The sequence below is a fragment of the Camellia sinensis genome, chromosome 7 (genome assembly GCF_055761805.1).
Source record: "Camellia sinensis isolate YWXY chromosome 7, ASM5576180v1, whole genome shotgun sequence".
Classification (NCBI taxonomy): Eukaryota; Viridiplantae; Streptophyta; class Magnoliopsida; order Ericales; family Theaceae; genus Camellia; species Camellia sinensis.
The window spans coordinates 199,640,240-199,655,638 of NC_138967.1; the positions used below are offsets into that span (position 1 = coordinate 199,640,240).

General features: G+C 36.9%; 1 long non-coding RNA gene and 1 pseudogene across 1 annotated transcript; both read right to left on the reverse strand.

Moving 5' to 3' along the window:
• Positions 1-5,216: 5,216 nt before the first annotated feature.
• On the reverse strand, positions 5,217-6,067 carry LOC114280189 (uncharacterized). The gene is made up of 3 exons (XR_014334865.1): positions 5,593-6,067; positions 5,405-5,509; positions 5,217-5,322 (listed from the first exon to the last, which is right to left on the reverse strand). It is a non-coding gene; the product is annotated as an uncharacterized LOC114280189 (long non-coding RNA).
• Positions 6,068-8,433: 2,366 nt separating this feature from the next.
• LOC145796447 (uncharacterized) lies at positions 8,434-11,850 on the reverse strand (annotated as a pseudogene).
• Positions 11,851-15,399: the final 3,549 nt, after the last annotated feature.

Sequence of the window (15,399 nt, forward strand, 5' to 3'; positions counted from 1 at the left end):
ATGAAAAATTTTAATTAATTTTTCCTGCAAGAATTTATTGAAAAAATTCAAATAAATTTTGTCCAAAAAATTAATGTTAGCACCACCCACACCCGCCCCCGGCACGGCTTGGCTCGGCTGGACGGGCGGTGGCGGCGCGCGCATGTGTAGTGGTTTGGGTTAAAGTTCACTTTGTCTATAACTCCTCTCTTCTACAAACTCGAGGTGCCCCTTAGGCCCAACCCAAGTGTTGTAAGCTAGAGTTTAAATACTCAACAAAACTCTCTTAAAGTTTTAATGCGGGATAAGCCTCACAAAGAAACTTACATTTAAAACTTAAATGTTTAATTCCACGAACCCGAAACAACGTCAACTTCCCATTCACTCATAAATAGTTTTGACGTACCGTCTTAACCGTGTGACTTGCCATGCGGCAAGGAACACTTCACCTCTTCGGACCCACCCCAAAAGACGTTCAGGGCTGTAGACACCCCATTTTTGACCGTCCTCAAGACTTGGACGTCACCGTTTGAACACCCGGTGATCATCCTTGTTTGTGTTCGTTTGGAGTTCCCGGAGGCCTCGGCTCGCGCGCCTTGTCTCAGGATCTCCAAACTTGACCGTTTAGTGTCTGGTTTTGCACCAAACACTCGCATCTTGCCTTTGAGAGGCAGGTTGGGGCTTGTAGACCATCCCCACCCATCACCGGCAGTGGCTAGATGCCACCGGCTGGTTTTTGCTGCCACCGGCAATATAGTTTGCCGGTCGGCACTATTTGTTGCCGGTCAGCACTTTTTTGTGCCGGTCGGCACTTTGTTTGGCCAAGATGGCATTTTTTGCCGGCCGATTGCTGTTCATCTGCTTTTGCAGATATTTTTGGACAGCTGTATAACTTTTGCTCCCCTCCATACACGTGTATGGAGGGATCTCCCTCTTGCAAAGCTTGTCTTGTAAGCTTTACAAGAGACATATAGAGAGAAGCTCTCTCTAAGGCAAAAAAAAAGGAGCTTAGACATTTTTGAGAGAAAAAAGACAGAGGAGAGCTCTGGTTTTCTAGGGTTAGGGTTAGACATACACAATCTATCTCTCTTTCTCTTCCATTTTGCACACTAGGTGTTTTGTGCCTTACTATTGCACACAAACACCTAGTGTTTCACCTTCCTCTAGGAGCTGAGGTTCTAAAGAGTGTGTTTTGGAGTTTTTGTCTTGGATCCAAGCTCAAGGAGGCCATTGAAGCATCTTTGTTGAAGAAGGCATCAAGGGTAAGAAACTAGTCCCTTTTTCCCCTATTTTTGCTTTGATTTTATACCTATCTTAGAGCTGTTTTTGTGATTATTGTATAACATAAAAAAGTTCTGTTTTTAAGCCCTCTTTGTTGTTTATTAAGAGTGTTTTGTTGTTTGAGAGGTGTTGACCACCCTTAGGCCTCAAAAGGCCTCATTTTGAGCCATTTTGTGCTAGCTCCGGGATTTTGGTGTTGAGGTCTCTTCACCACTGAAATCTTGAGGGATTTCAGTGGTGAAGATGATGCTTTGAAGTCCCAAGAAGGAGAGGGCCACCCCCTCTCCTTGTTGTCCTTGAAAAGGGCACATTTTGGCCTCTTAAAGAAGCCTATGCTTGAGTGTGTGTTGAGCATGTTTGGTTTGTTTTTCATGCTTATATATCCATGATATAACATGATTTCAAGTTGGTTTTGGAACCTTATGCATGTTTAGCATAGTTGCCATGTAATGCCTTATTTGTGCCTTAACATGTTCTAGGTTGTTAGCCTTAGTTGGAGCATGTTTTAGGCTTGCATTTGTGAAGTTTATGTGCTTATTTTGCCATGCTTTAGCTCTGTCCATAGTCGTTTGGGTTGATCTTTGTATGCATTATATAGCTCCTTTGCATTTGGGCTTGTTGGCCTTGAGTATGTGCATGTGTAGCATGCCATCTTCGCATTGTTTTGGAGATTTGGGATCATTCTATATGCCATTTCAGTCCCATTTCCATGCTTGTTTGATTGCCTTGCATGCCTTTTTAATGCCTCATAAGCTTGTGTAGCAATGCTCCATGTTTTGGTGCTTATTCATGCTTTTGTTTTAAGTCATTTGAATGCCATTTAAGTGATCATTGAGGGTTGTATTAGCATGATTTCAATGCTTATGTTGCATGCTAATTGCTCTTGTTTGCCCCTTTCAAGTGTGCTTGAATGTTGTTTGGTTTGTGCTTAAGTGTTGGTCCTTATGTGCATATGTGTGTGCATGCCATTTAGCCCTCACCTTTTAGCACAATGGCTACTGTTTTAGGCCTATTTTAGAGCCGCCTAATTCATGTATAAGTCCATCTTGCCATCCATTTGCATTGCTCTATGCATGCTTGTATGCTTGCATAAGTGTTTTTGCCATGCCATGTTGCATCCTTAGCTTGTATGCCTAGGTTGCATTGCATCTTGCATGCATGCCTTGTTCCTTGAATTGGTGATAGGAATTGGGCCTAATTTGTTTGATTGGTGTGCATTGCATTTGAAACCAAAGTTGCATACTTAGTTCCTTGGGCCATCATGCATGGAAATACGTGATTGGTGGCCCGAGAACCGAGGCACATGTCCCTTTGAGTCATTACAATGATAAGAGACATGTTTGGTGCATACATGCCTTGAATTGTGCTGTCATGCCTTGTTTTGCCCTCTGTTGCTGTGAGTTGCAGGTTCTGCAGGAATACTCTGCCGACCGGCAGTGTAATGTGCCGACCGGCACAATTTTCTCTGCCGACAGACCCTATTTTGTGCCGATGGCCATACTACGCTGCCGGTGGAAGTTTCATCTAGCCGGTGGTGATCCCCTCTGTCCAAAGATGTAGTCCTGAGGTTTTGACAACCTCCAGAGGAGGAAAGGGAGGAAAACAGAGGCGGCTTGCGCATGGTGGCACGCTTCCCGAGGCGTTTTCCTGCTTTAATTAATTTAATTTAATTTGTTAATTAAATTAGTTAATTTGTAATATTAATTAGCTTGCGTAGTTAGTTAATTTGTAATATTTATTTGGTCCCTCCGAGCGAGGGCAAATCTGTAAAAGTGTGTGTGGGTGTGTGAATGTCTTCCAATCCTCACTTCTTTCTTCCCTTTTACTTACCTGCTTTGATGGTTAGTATTAGGTCACGTCTAATTTAGCATACCTTATGCTATGCATGTGTGCATCCATGCATTTGTATTACATGCATTAGGCTCGGTACATCACGCTAATTGCATCAATACTTCAATTCTAAACTGAATATGTGATAATTGTGCATTTTCACATGACATGTCTAGGATTAGCCGAGCCTATCTTAGCGACATTTTGTATGCGATGCATTAGGCACTTCACATGGACTTGGATCATGCATGTTTGCTAACAAGTTCTTTGTTTTGGCACGGAGTACTAGGTAAGTATTTCCGCTTTAGCATATCGCATGAGTGTGAATGTTACCATAACAGCATGCTTAACATGTGGCTAGATGCTTATGTGTTAAACTGTTTTGAATGCCTGTGGGTGAAGGTTGGATTGTTTGAGTTGGAAAGACTCGTTGAAATCCGCATTTTAGCCTACTTGCGAGTAGCAAATTCCAAAGCATTTTCAAACCAAACGGATATGCAATGTTTATTTCCAAATTAGGCAATCTAGTCTATACTTGTTTGCTGTGCGCATAACATAGTAATTCTAGGCTGATAATCGGAATAAGAACACGTAAAGTTTTCAAAAACGGATATCACGGTTAGTAGAGGCCGGTCTTCGGACCGGGCGAAAGGGGGTGCTCATAGCTGACCTTCCCCGATCGTACCCAAGCTCCCGAGCCGAGACAACTCCGGTGATGACGGACATGTGGCCTTCGGCACCGAGTCAGGGTTTCCTAAATTCTCCCATAAAAAAAATATTTAGGTGGCGACTCTGTATCTGGCAAAGCAATCCATGTTTGGCACTACTTTTTCAAAAAATCTGTTTCTCAAAACGATTTGCCAGATTTGGACTCTTTGGTTCAGATTAAGAACCGTGACACAAATCGAGAGTCCGAACTGTAGCACGAGGCCCCACGCGGGCGCTGTTACAAGGGCCCACTCAATTTTGGGCTCAAAGTCGGCCCAAAATATGCCTATATTAACCATTTTTCCAACATGGTGAACATATAATTTCTGAAAATAGTGATGTTCAGAAGCTTGTTTTTTAACTTAGCCTTCCAAACCAAAGAAATTGGATATTTATGATCATAGCACCCAATAAATCAAGTTGATTTTAGCTGTTCCATAATATGTACATAGTTCACTTATGCAAGAATAAATATACGCTTACCATCACTCAATAAATAACTTTTCATGGAGAGTCTCAAGCTACCATCTCAAATTATTTCTATTTTAGAATCACAAATTAGAAGCTATATTTAAAGATAACTCTAAATTGACTTTGTACTCTTATTGAGAACAATGTATCTGGGGTAGTCAACATTTGGCTTGTAACCTATTACCTACCCAACTTTGTCTATTTCTAATTGCTATTAGTGAAAATCAAATGATGCCAAAGGCAAAATAAAAAAATTACAAAATATTTATTTATCATATTTCGAATTGGGTTCATCCTTATATTCATTGTATTGGGTATCATGCAATGCAAGAGTGATATACAAGACTGATCTAGTGTGAAGCAATCTCAAACTCTTGAGTGTAAGAGTGATATTTTGTGAAGGTTGTGAGTTTTCCTAAGATGTACTGGAGTTTACTATCTTCCATTGTACAAATGCTTTTGTATGAAGTAAAATTTACACATTTTATGAAATTTGTTATGTTTTTGAAGTGATTATATATTCCTTACCAACTAAAAAAATTGTTTATTAGCAATTTAAAGAGCGGAAGTTATATCATACTTACATGTTGGATTTCAACTCATATTCTTTAGTACGAAATTAATCCATTCAACTTGCACTTCATCAAGTTCAGTTTCCGTGTAAGTCTTTTTTCCATTGAACTACAAGAGGTTATTTAGAAACAATTAGATCATGAAGAAGATGTACAAGTATCATGAATATAATAGTAATAAAAGTTTAGAATTTATCTCACATTTTGTTTTCTTAGGATGCTTTGATCTCTAATGAGGTCTTTCATATACCTCATTACATAAAACCCACATTCCACGTTTGTAGGTTGTTGCGGGGACTACATGAAAGCATTTTCATTATTATTAGAAACTATATATAAAGTGTTATGATCAAGCTGAACAACCATTAGCATAAATATAAGTAAGATAAAATTAGAGAAAATGATATTGATTACCTGAACTATTTTCCAAACTGGATTGGTTCTCCTCCTCCTTTGGGTAGTTTCATAAATTTTCAAAGCACTTTATGAAAGAAATTCCAAAAGTCAAAATATTTTTAGGCTAACTCAAATTGCTTAAAAATGTACAAACCAGCCAAACTTACGTGTTTATTACAATTTCAAGGCTTGTGTTTATTTTAGAATTAATCAGATCAAGCAAGTACACAATCATCAATGTTAGATCAATGACTAACAATATCCAATGGTACCTACAATTGAACAAGTCACAAGTATGAGTTTAATAAGTTTATTATCATTTGAACACATGAAATAAATAGTTTTAGATAATTACCCAATATTATAAGGAATTAAAATCAATTGCTCTAGCATAGCCTCCTCTAATCTTCTTGCAAGCAACACTGATTTTGATTTCTTCCCATCCATAGTTTTTCCACTAACGATACAAGGGTTAACAAATACAAATTGTTTCCTTCAATTGGAAACCTTCAACACCTGATAGAGATGACTAATAAAAGAAACTAATGTTAATTAAATTCGTAATTCATAAAATCTGCAGAAATAGCTATTGATGTAGCAAATTTTCCTTACCTTATGTACAACATGATACATGTAACAGATAATTCTTTTACATGACATATGTACTCCATGTCTACTTTTTGAAGTTGGATATTGATGTCCACCCCAAATATGTCTTTCTCTAGTGGAATGTCTATGGCTTCATCATACTTGATATGCTCGACTAATGAAACAAAAGATTGAATGGACTCTTGATATTTTCCACATTCAACATTAATTGAAACTCCCTAAGTTTAAAATTTTCAAAATAAACAAATATAAGTCAACTTTAATTTTAAGAAAGTGTAATAAAGTTTCTAAGTTTGAATATTTTACCTCATCACCGACCAATACAAGATTTTTGGGCCAAGTAACAAAAAATCCCACTGCTTCTCCAACAATAAGCATCTCATCTAGGATAGGTATAGGAAGAGGGGCATCTTTTTGAATAACAACTTCAATAGACACACGTACATTGGATTCTCCTAATGGCACCGTATGAATGGCTTCATTGGGTTCAATTCTCTCATACACCGTGCCATGTGCAACAATATTTTCAATGGAACTTACCGTGAGTTTACACGGTTCGCCCTATAACACACAAAGTTAACAATGGAACTTCTAAAAATATCACTAACGATATTAGAAATTATAATATCAATATATAAAAACTACACACCTTTCTCTTATTTTGTTTAGGATCTTGAGGTGGAATGTCGTCCTTACTTCTCACTCTAGTTTCTGCTAAGATAAAATCATGCTGAAAATTGCCTCTACCACCACTTTTCAACGTGTTTGCACATTTTCCCTATAACAAACACACATATAACAACAAAAACACTAATAAAATCACTAACAGTATTAGAAAATATAACAACTTTAGGTGTTCTAAATGCTACACACCTTTATAATCTTTTGGGTAAGAGCTTGGGGTGGAATGTCATCCTTAGTTCTTACTCTGTTTTTTGTTGAGAGAAAATCACGTTGAAAATTTCCTTCATAACCACTTCTCAAGGCGTTTGAACTAACATGTTCAGATTTTGGTGTATGTGGTATTTGTTGTTCGACTGCACTAAACCTAGCTTGCAATTGTACCACCACTGCCTCAAGATCATTACATTTCTTCTCCCAATGTGACTGATTCCCACGTCTAGGCAAGTGAAAGTAGGTGCTACGTGTGACAGAATTTCCTACACCCCTTACTCGACCAGAAGATTCAAGAGTACCCAATGCCATAGTAAGAATGGCATTGCATCCTTTAAACTCCTATCACTTTTTTGTTTGGTCAACTCATCCTACAATATTACATTACTATATAAGAAAGATGAACATTTGAGGTAGTATAAAATAAATGCAATTAGTACACACAAATATCTTACAATTCTTGCATCTTGTTCCATAATTGTCTTGTCATCATATTCTCCATTTTTAATTTGACGAGCCTTTTTTCCATAGAATGCTTCTGTCCAAATCTTCAGTAGATCTGGTCATACGTTTCTATCAATCAAACATATATCAATTTTTCAAAATAATCATATCAAAATTGTTATTAAATTATAAAATTTATAACCACTTACATAGTCTTCTTGAAAGCGAGCATAGCCCTTTCGACTAATTCTATGGTTATACTTATTTTGACTTCGTCTCCATTTCTGAACCTGGCTCAAAATCTTTAAAAAAGTAACACACAATGTTACTCCAAATGTATAGCATTTAATTTTTTTTTTTTTTTTTGGTGAATAAGTCATAAAATAAAATAGAAAATTTACAAGATTACAACGGGCATGCCACTGTTATTACATAACTATACAAAGTTTGATGGGTCTAGCATTTAATGCTGACATTTTAAATAACTAAAGTTTGATTATTTTTTATCTCAAACTCTTCTGATAGTCGCCCTTCAAGAAATGAGTCCCAATGTCTTTGTTCAACGAATCCATAAATTGCTTGTGGGTTTGATATGATCTCAGGATTGGACTTGTTTTCATGTATGGACTTGGTAAGTTCTTTCTTGAATGTCCTCCATTTTGAACAAATTGAAGATAACACTTTTTTCTTACTTCTTTCATCCACTTTGTATGTTAACTGAGTAGTGAAAAAATATAATGTTATAAAATTCAAATTTTGATTGCACTTAAATACAAGTTTAAGTGTCTTACTTACCTCCACACAATTCCATAATTTTTCTTTCAGTTCACCTAGCACCTCAAACCAGTCTTTATAGCATATCGAAACCATTGTGCGAGCCAACACCCCATGATAGCTTGAACATTTGATTGAATTGTTTCCAATCAATTGACCATTCTCGTTACAGTCAATGGCTTTTCGTACACCAGAAATCCTATCCTTTATGACATCTGATAATGTTGCCGAACCTCTGCCTTTTCTTTTATTAGATTTTGGTTCTGTTGCTAGTAACCATGCATCCTCTCCATTAGTAGGCAGGACATGAGAAGTATCCATCCTGTGAATAAAATAAAAAGAAATTTAAGAAAAAATATCAACTAGTTAGACAATTAAATATAAAGACATGAAGAAAATGAATATAAGTCAAACATTTTAACATGAAAGTACAACACTTAGACATACATTCTTACAAAAACATTTTTTTTTTCCGTCATGGATTATCGAGCCAAGTTCCCTCACAATCTCCTCGCACGTAAGATGACAAAGAATCATCAACCATATCTAATGATTCAACTTCTGGAAAAACTTTTGTAAAGCCATGATGCTCTATACAAAAATCATTGAACTCATCATCCTTTTCACAAGAATATTATTTTTGAGGAGGTTCTAGCACAACTGACCATCTCGGATCAAGTTGATCTTGTGCATAAAAAACTTGCTTAGCTTGGGAAGCCAAAATGAAGGGATCGTCTTTATGGCCTATCCTCCCTAACTTAACTAATGTGAAACCCAACTCATCCACTTTAATTCCCTTTGTGTTGTCAACCTAATCACACTTAAATACCGAAATCTTGAACATATTGTAGTCAAGTTGCCATATCTCAGTAATAACTCCATAGTAACTCATATCCATAAACACTGGGTTCTTATCCTTATAACCTGTCACTTGCATTACTGTTGCCACTAAACTAACTCCACTATTTTGGCTGACTCGTGAGTTATCCCGATCTTTCGTGTGATAACGACAACCATTGATGATATAGCTAGGGAATTTTAAAACGTTCAATCGAGGTCCTTGTGCTATCCACTTCAGGTTATTTGAGATATTATTTTGGCCACTTAATTCCTTTGAGACCTGTATATGGTTGAATAGTTAGCTAATTTTTTTCTTAATAATATTCGGTATTAGAAAAAGATAAATGTTGAATTACCCCAATACCTTTTTACAAAGCCAATACATAAATGTTTTATTATACTCAATTTGTAGCCATTTTTGACTTTGTGATTGACGATGATATTTTAGCTTCAACCAAGCCATATGCTCCCTATCAAATCATGAATAAAGCAATATATTATGAGATAAATCTCTAACTTGTAAGAATACAATTGTAAAAAAATGTACATGAAATATTCTTACTCAATGTATGGTTGAATGTCACTTGTATTTTCTAACACATAACGATGTGCTTGCTCCCATTCATTACGATCAACAATAACAACATAACCACTTGATAAAGGCCTTCTAATTTCTATATCATCGTCAACTGTCATGTTCCTATTAGAAGGAATCCCGATTGCATCCACTCCAAATAAGTACTCTGCTCAAAACTCAACAACTTCTTCTACAATATAACTTTCAGCAATGCAACCTTCAGGACAATTACGATTACGAACATAACCCTCTAAGATCTTCATGAACCTATCAAATTGGTACATCCATCTAAAGTGAACTGGTCCACAAAGTCAAACTTCTCTAACAAGATGCACTGTCAAATGCACCATGATATCAGAGAACGAAGATGGGAAGTACTTTTCAAGCAAACATAATGTGACCACAAGATCTTTTTGAATCTCATCTAATTTTCCCACATCCACCACTTTGCTACAAATAGCATTGAAAAAGAAACATAACCTGATAATGGCATGTCTCACATGCTTAGGTAACACAGATCGTATTGCCACAGGTAGTAACTGTTGCATCAATACATGACATTCCTGTGATTTTAGACCATAAAGTTTCAAATCTTGCATTGATACACGACTTCCCAGATTTGAAGAGTATCCTTCTGGAACCTTCAATTCCAACAATGTTGTACATACTCTTTTTTTCTCCTCCTTAGACAATGTGTAACATGTTGGAGGCAAGTATGTTCGCTTTTCCCCAATTTGTGGTGCCGATTCTTCACACAAACCCATTTCTACAAGATCAAGGCGAGAATTAATTCCATCATTTGTTTTTCCTGGAATATTGAGTAACGTACCAATGAGGGTCTCACACACATTCTTCTCAATATGCATAACATCCAAATTATGTCTAACATATAAGTACTTCCAATATTCAAGATCAAAGAATAATGATTTCTTCTTCCAACATTTTGTACCACGAACATCTAATGCTTTTTTATTTTTCTTTCCCCATATGGTTATAAGCCCTTCAACCTTATTTAATATCTCCTCCCCAGTTAATGGTATTGGAGCTAATCCAAACTCTTGCTCACCATTAAAAGCCTTTTTTTTGCCTCCGATATGGATGGTAGTGTGGAAGAAATTTTATGTGGCCAACATATGTGTTCTTCTTACCATATTTTAATCTATGAGAACATGTTCCTTCACTACAAATTGGACATGCATAATATCCCTTTACAGTACAACCACTCAAATTGCCTAATGCTGGAAAGTCGTTAATTGTCCACAATAATATAGCCTTCAGCCTGAAGTGTTCTTCTTTATAAGCGTCATAAGCTTCAACACCTACCTCCCACAACATTTTCAAATCATCAATTAGTGGTGCCAAGTAAACATCAATGTCATTACCAGGTTGTTATGGACCTGATGTTAACAATGATAACATCATAAATTTCCTTTTCATACATAACCACGATGAAAGATTATAGGTAATCATTATAACTGGCCAACAACTATACCTACTGCTAAGGGAACTGTGTGGATTTATTCCATCTGCAGAAATAGCTAATCGAAGGTTTCTTAGCTCTGCAGCGAAATCTGGCCACTTATGGTCTACGAACTTCCATGATGGAGAATCTGCAGGGTGACACATTGTACCATCAAAATCTCTCTCATGAGCATGCCATGTCAAATCCTTCACTATTTTTGCTGCTTGGAACATCCTTCGAAACCTTGGGATAGGTGGAAAATACCATAAAACTTTTGCAGGCACATCCTTTCTTATTTCAATGGAATTCTTCTTCAACTTCCATCTTGATGTACCACATGTAGGACATGAAGTTGCATCTTTGTACTCCTTTGTATAGAGTATGCAATCATATGGACATGCATGTATTTTCTCATATCATATTCCCAATGCAGAAAACGTCTTCCCAACCTTATACATGGATGATGGTATTTCATTGTTCATTGGCAGCATATCACCCAACAACACCAGTAGATCTGAAAACCCAATGTGAGATAGGCTACTCGTAGTTTTGAAGTTATACAGTTTAACCAATGCAGATAACTTGGTAAACTTTGTGCAACCCGGATACAATGGTTTTTCCGCATCTTCAAGTAATTTCTTAAACACTTCAGGATCAGCCGTGCAATGATCGTATGCATCTTGAACCATTTCTATTGTTTCAATTACATTGTCTGTGGGAGACGTGTCAAATTGTTGCTGGGAAAAATCTTGTTCATTTAAACATGGTGATGCCTCACTGGTGACTGCTTCTCCATGCCATATCCATGTGGTATAACTTTGGTCAATACCATTGAAAAATAGATGATTTCTAATCTCTCGAATAGGTTGGCTTCTCAAGTTCCCACAAACTCTACAAGGACAACGTATTGATTGAAGATCACTTGCATGAATTATAGCAAAATTAAGAAATTGTTCAACTTCATTCTCATAGTCTTTTGATCTTCTATCCTTGAACATCCAAGATTTGTCCATTTTAAATGTATTTTTGAATACCTATATCAACAAATAAATTAGAATATAGAACAATAAACTAGAGGCTACACAATTGATAACCTCAAAGGAATGTCATTGAGAAGGCACAATTTCTTTGATAAATCATTAAATGCCTTAAGCAAACTTGGAAAGAAAAAAAAGCAAGATCTTATAACAAATAATTTATCTGATCTATGAATAATTGCAAAGTCAAAAAAAGAAAAAAATAATAATAATTCCACAAGGTCTAAACAATCTAGGCATTCATTATTCAATACTATCATTTATATTGAATGTTTCATATCCAAGAGGAGAGGTGCAGGCTTTAAACACTGCTAGGAAATGCCCCAGGGCTCAAAGTGCGCTGCCTAACTCACTTAGGTGGTTTGCCTCCCAAAAGAGGCAGTAACTGGCAGCAGCAACAATTGGCAGCAGCAGCAAAAACTAGTCTACAACAGTAGCAAAGCAGCAGCAATACAACTCTGCAGCAGTAGTAACAACTAAGTGCTTACTGGTCTTCCAGCTACCATTATAAATTTGAGTAGAGGGTAATTTCTTAAGGGTTGAGTGTTGGGGAGAAACCAAATGAGGGTTGAGTGTTGTTCTTGAGGGTTGAGTGCTGGTGAGAACATACACGAGGGTCAAGTGATGTGAGCCATATGGTGAGGTTTACTATTTTAAATGTTTTTAACTTACATGTTGTTGTGCAGGTTGCCAATTTGGTTTCTATATAAGGATGGTGGGTTGAGAGATAGTGTGCCCTTATATATTGAGTGAGTGTTGTAAGTTGTGGGTTGAGTGAACTAGTTTCAAAAACTTTCTACCTGTTTACTGCAGGTACTTATGGCTGGTTCTTATTATAGACATTTTTCATTGTAGGTCAAGTGAAGGAAGACCTAAATTGTTTGTTGCATTGGATGATTTTCTCATTGTTATTACTCTTTGATTTCATTTGGTTGAATCTGTGTGGGTGGTCCTAACAGGTCATGCTGAAACTTGGAAGTATAAAGTTATGGGGAATGCAAACTTGAACCAAGTTGCAATCTATGCTAGTTCAATGAATAGAGTATGCTTGACAGTTGTCTTTTTATTTTATTTTGTTGGTGCTACACAATTGGATAGGAAGTATGGAGTTGAATTCCAACTGGTTTTATGCTCATGTTCTAAGGCTTCTACCTTCCCTTGCGGGTTGTGCTTGGGGTCTTATTTTATTTTCTCAAGCTTTTGGTTTCTTGTATATTAGTGTATGTGGCTGCTATGGAAAAACATAACATTGATTGGGTTCTTTTGTGTGTGCTTCTGATCTTGGTTATGGAGGCAGCTACTCTGCTAGCTAGACTTATTCACCCAAAAAAAAAAAAAAAACTAAGTCCAGCAATAGCAGCAGCAACTAAGTGCTGCAACAACAACAGCAACAATAGCAAAGGCATTAACAAACCAAAACAAATCCTTATTTGATGTGCATTACCATCTATTTATGTTTGAATTTAGTGTAATTTATCCTTATCTAAAACTGAAATGTATTAGTAGATGGGAACATCCATATGGTATTTGGACTTTTTTTTTATAACTTTCTCCTTAATGGTGAATGTACTTTAAGGGAACAAGATATGAACAATATTCTGTGAACATAATATGGAATGTGTGTGCACCATTACATTAATTTAAAAGTTTCAACTAGTGTATATATAATTCAAGAGCATTTAGATAACCCGGTGATTGGGCCTTTACCCAAGATTCAATTCCTACCCCTATGTAACGAAGTTCGTCTTTGTGACAAAAAAAAAAAAGAAAAAGGAAAGGACAAAAACTAGTATAATTCATATACGTGAGCAATGTTGGAGGTAACTCAATGATCAGGGAGATAATATGGCTGCAAGAGAAGAAACAATCAAGTTTTCATTTTTTCTTGTTTGTGTCTCCATGAGATTGCCTGCTTAACACTTTCAGAAATGCTTTCAATTTGCCTTATTGGTAAAATATATTACTTTTCAATCATTTGAAAATGCAGTAGTGTATTGATTACTATGGGTGTCACGACCCAAACCCGCCCCTATAGGTTTAGCATCGTAACCGGCTAGTAATCCTTGGATTACCGAAGGCCTCAAAACTGATTAGCAAAATTGAGGGGCTAGCAGAAGCAATTACATAAATATAGTTGTCCAATGAGCTGTGCTGACTTATATAAAACAGAATATTTAAAACTTTATATATGTATTTAATAGTCATTCATACATTATACCCACACACATTAAAGTATCTTAAGTACAGCCGACAAAACAAACAAGTTTCATATACGGAAACAACCGGAACTTTAACACATGAGACACTTCGGGAACCTCCACGTGAGGCACAATGGTTGGCTAACAACAGAACACAGATCTAGACAAAAGCCTACAGGCTCGATCTCTAGAATGCCCACCTATACATATATATACACACGGTGAGCTAAAGCCCAGTGAATAACATCAATGTAAAGAGGTTAGTGAACGAAATCCGAACATGTCATAAGCGTAAAACAGATCATAGCATAAACATTCTTGTATCTGAACATAATAATGGTACATCCCATAGAACACATCACATATCATCTTCCGACTAGAGTAATCGGTTCCGGATACCGATTAAACACATATCACCACAATGAAGTGGCTAACGAGATCTCGTAATCACATGTATGTCATGGACTCACATTTACATGCCATCCCCCATGACTTGGGACTATCTATGGATGCCATAATAGATTCCAAACATAGGACATTCGTTCATGTAAACAATATCATTTCAGAAATTATACCTTATCGCATAATAGTTGAAACATAGTTCATATCAACATATCTTTACAGAGATGTTACTTACAGTGGTTCTCGCAAACAGTCAATCAATCTCCAGACGTTGACCTATAAACACAAAAGTACATAACACCAACATATCTTATCATTACGCATTCATGTGGCCATCACGGCTTAGCTTTCGTTACATTGGTTCTCGTTCTTTCTTATCACAATGCTTAAACACACACACACTTGCAATTTCTTAACTTAGTACATTCCTTTCTTAGTGTGTTTCTGTACCAAAACCTCATCACTATGGCTTAATTAAGGCTTAGGAATGCCTAAGATGCAATGAGGATGCCAAAACGTGAATTGAAACACTTAGTCAAATTTCTGAAAATAGGGTCCCCGCTCGAGCGTAGCTTTCCTCGCTCGAGCAAACATACAAAATATGAGTGGTCGCTCGAGCGCGACTTCCTTCGCTCGAGCGATCTGCAAAGATATGAAACTTCTGGGAGCTTGCATTTCACGCTCGAGCGGACTTCTGGTCGCTCGAGCGGAAGTGCACGCATTCAGAGTGGTCGCTCGAGCGTGAACTCCTACGCTCGAGCGTAGATGCAAATTCTGAAATTTTCAGATTTGATCACGAAGCTCAAAACTCGAATTCAACTCTTCAAAACACCTCTCTTGGGGCCCAAAACTTGAGATAACATAGTAAACTTGTAAAATATGAAGAATTAAGGATCATTTCATAAAATCATGGCCCAAGAGTTTG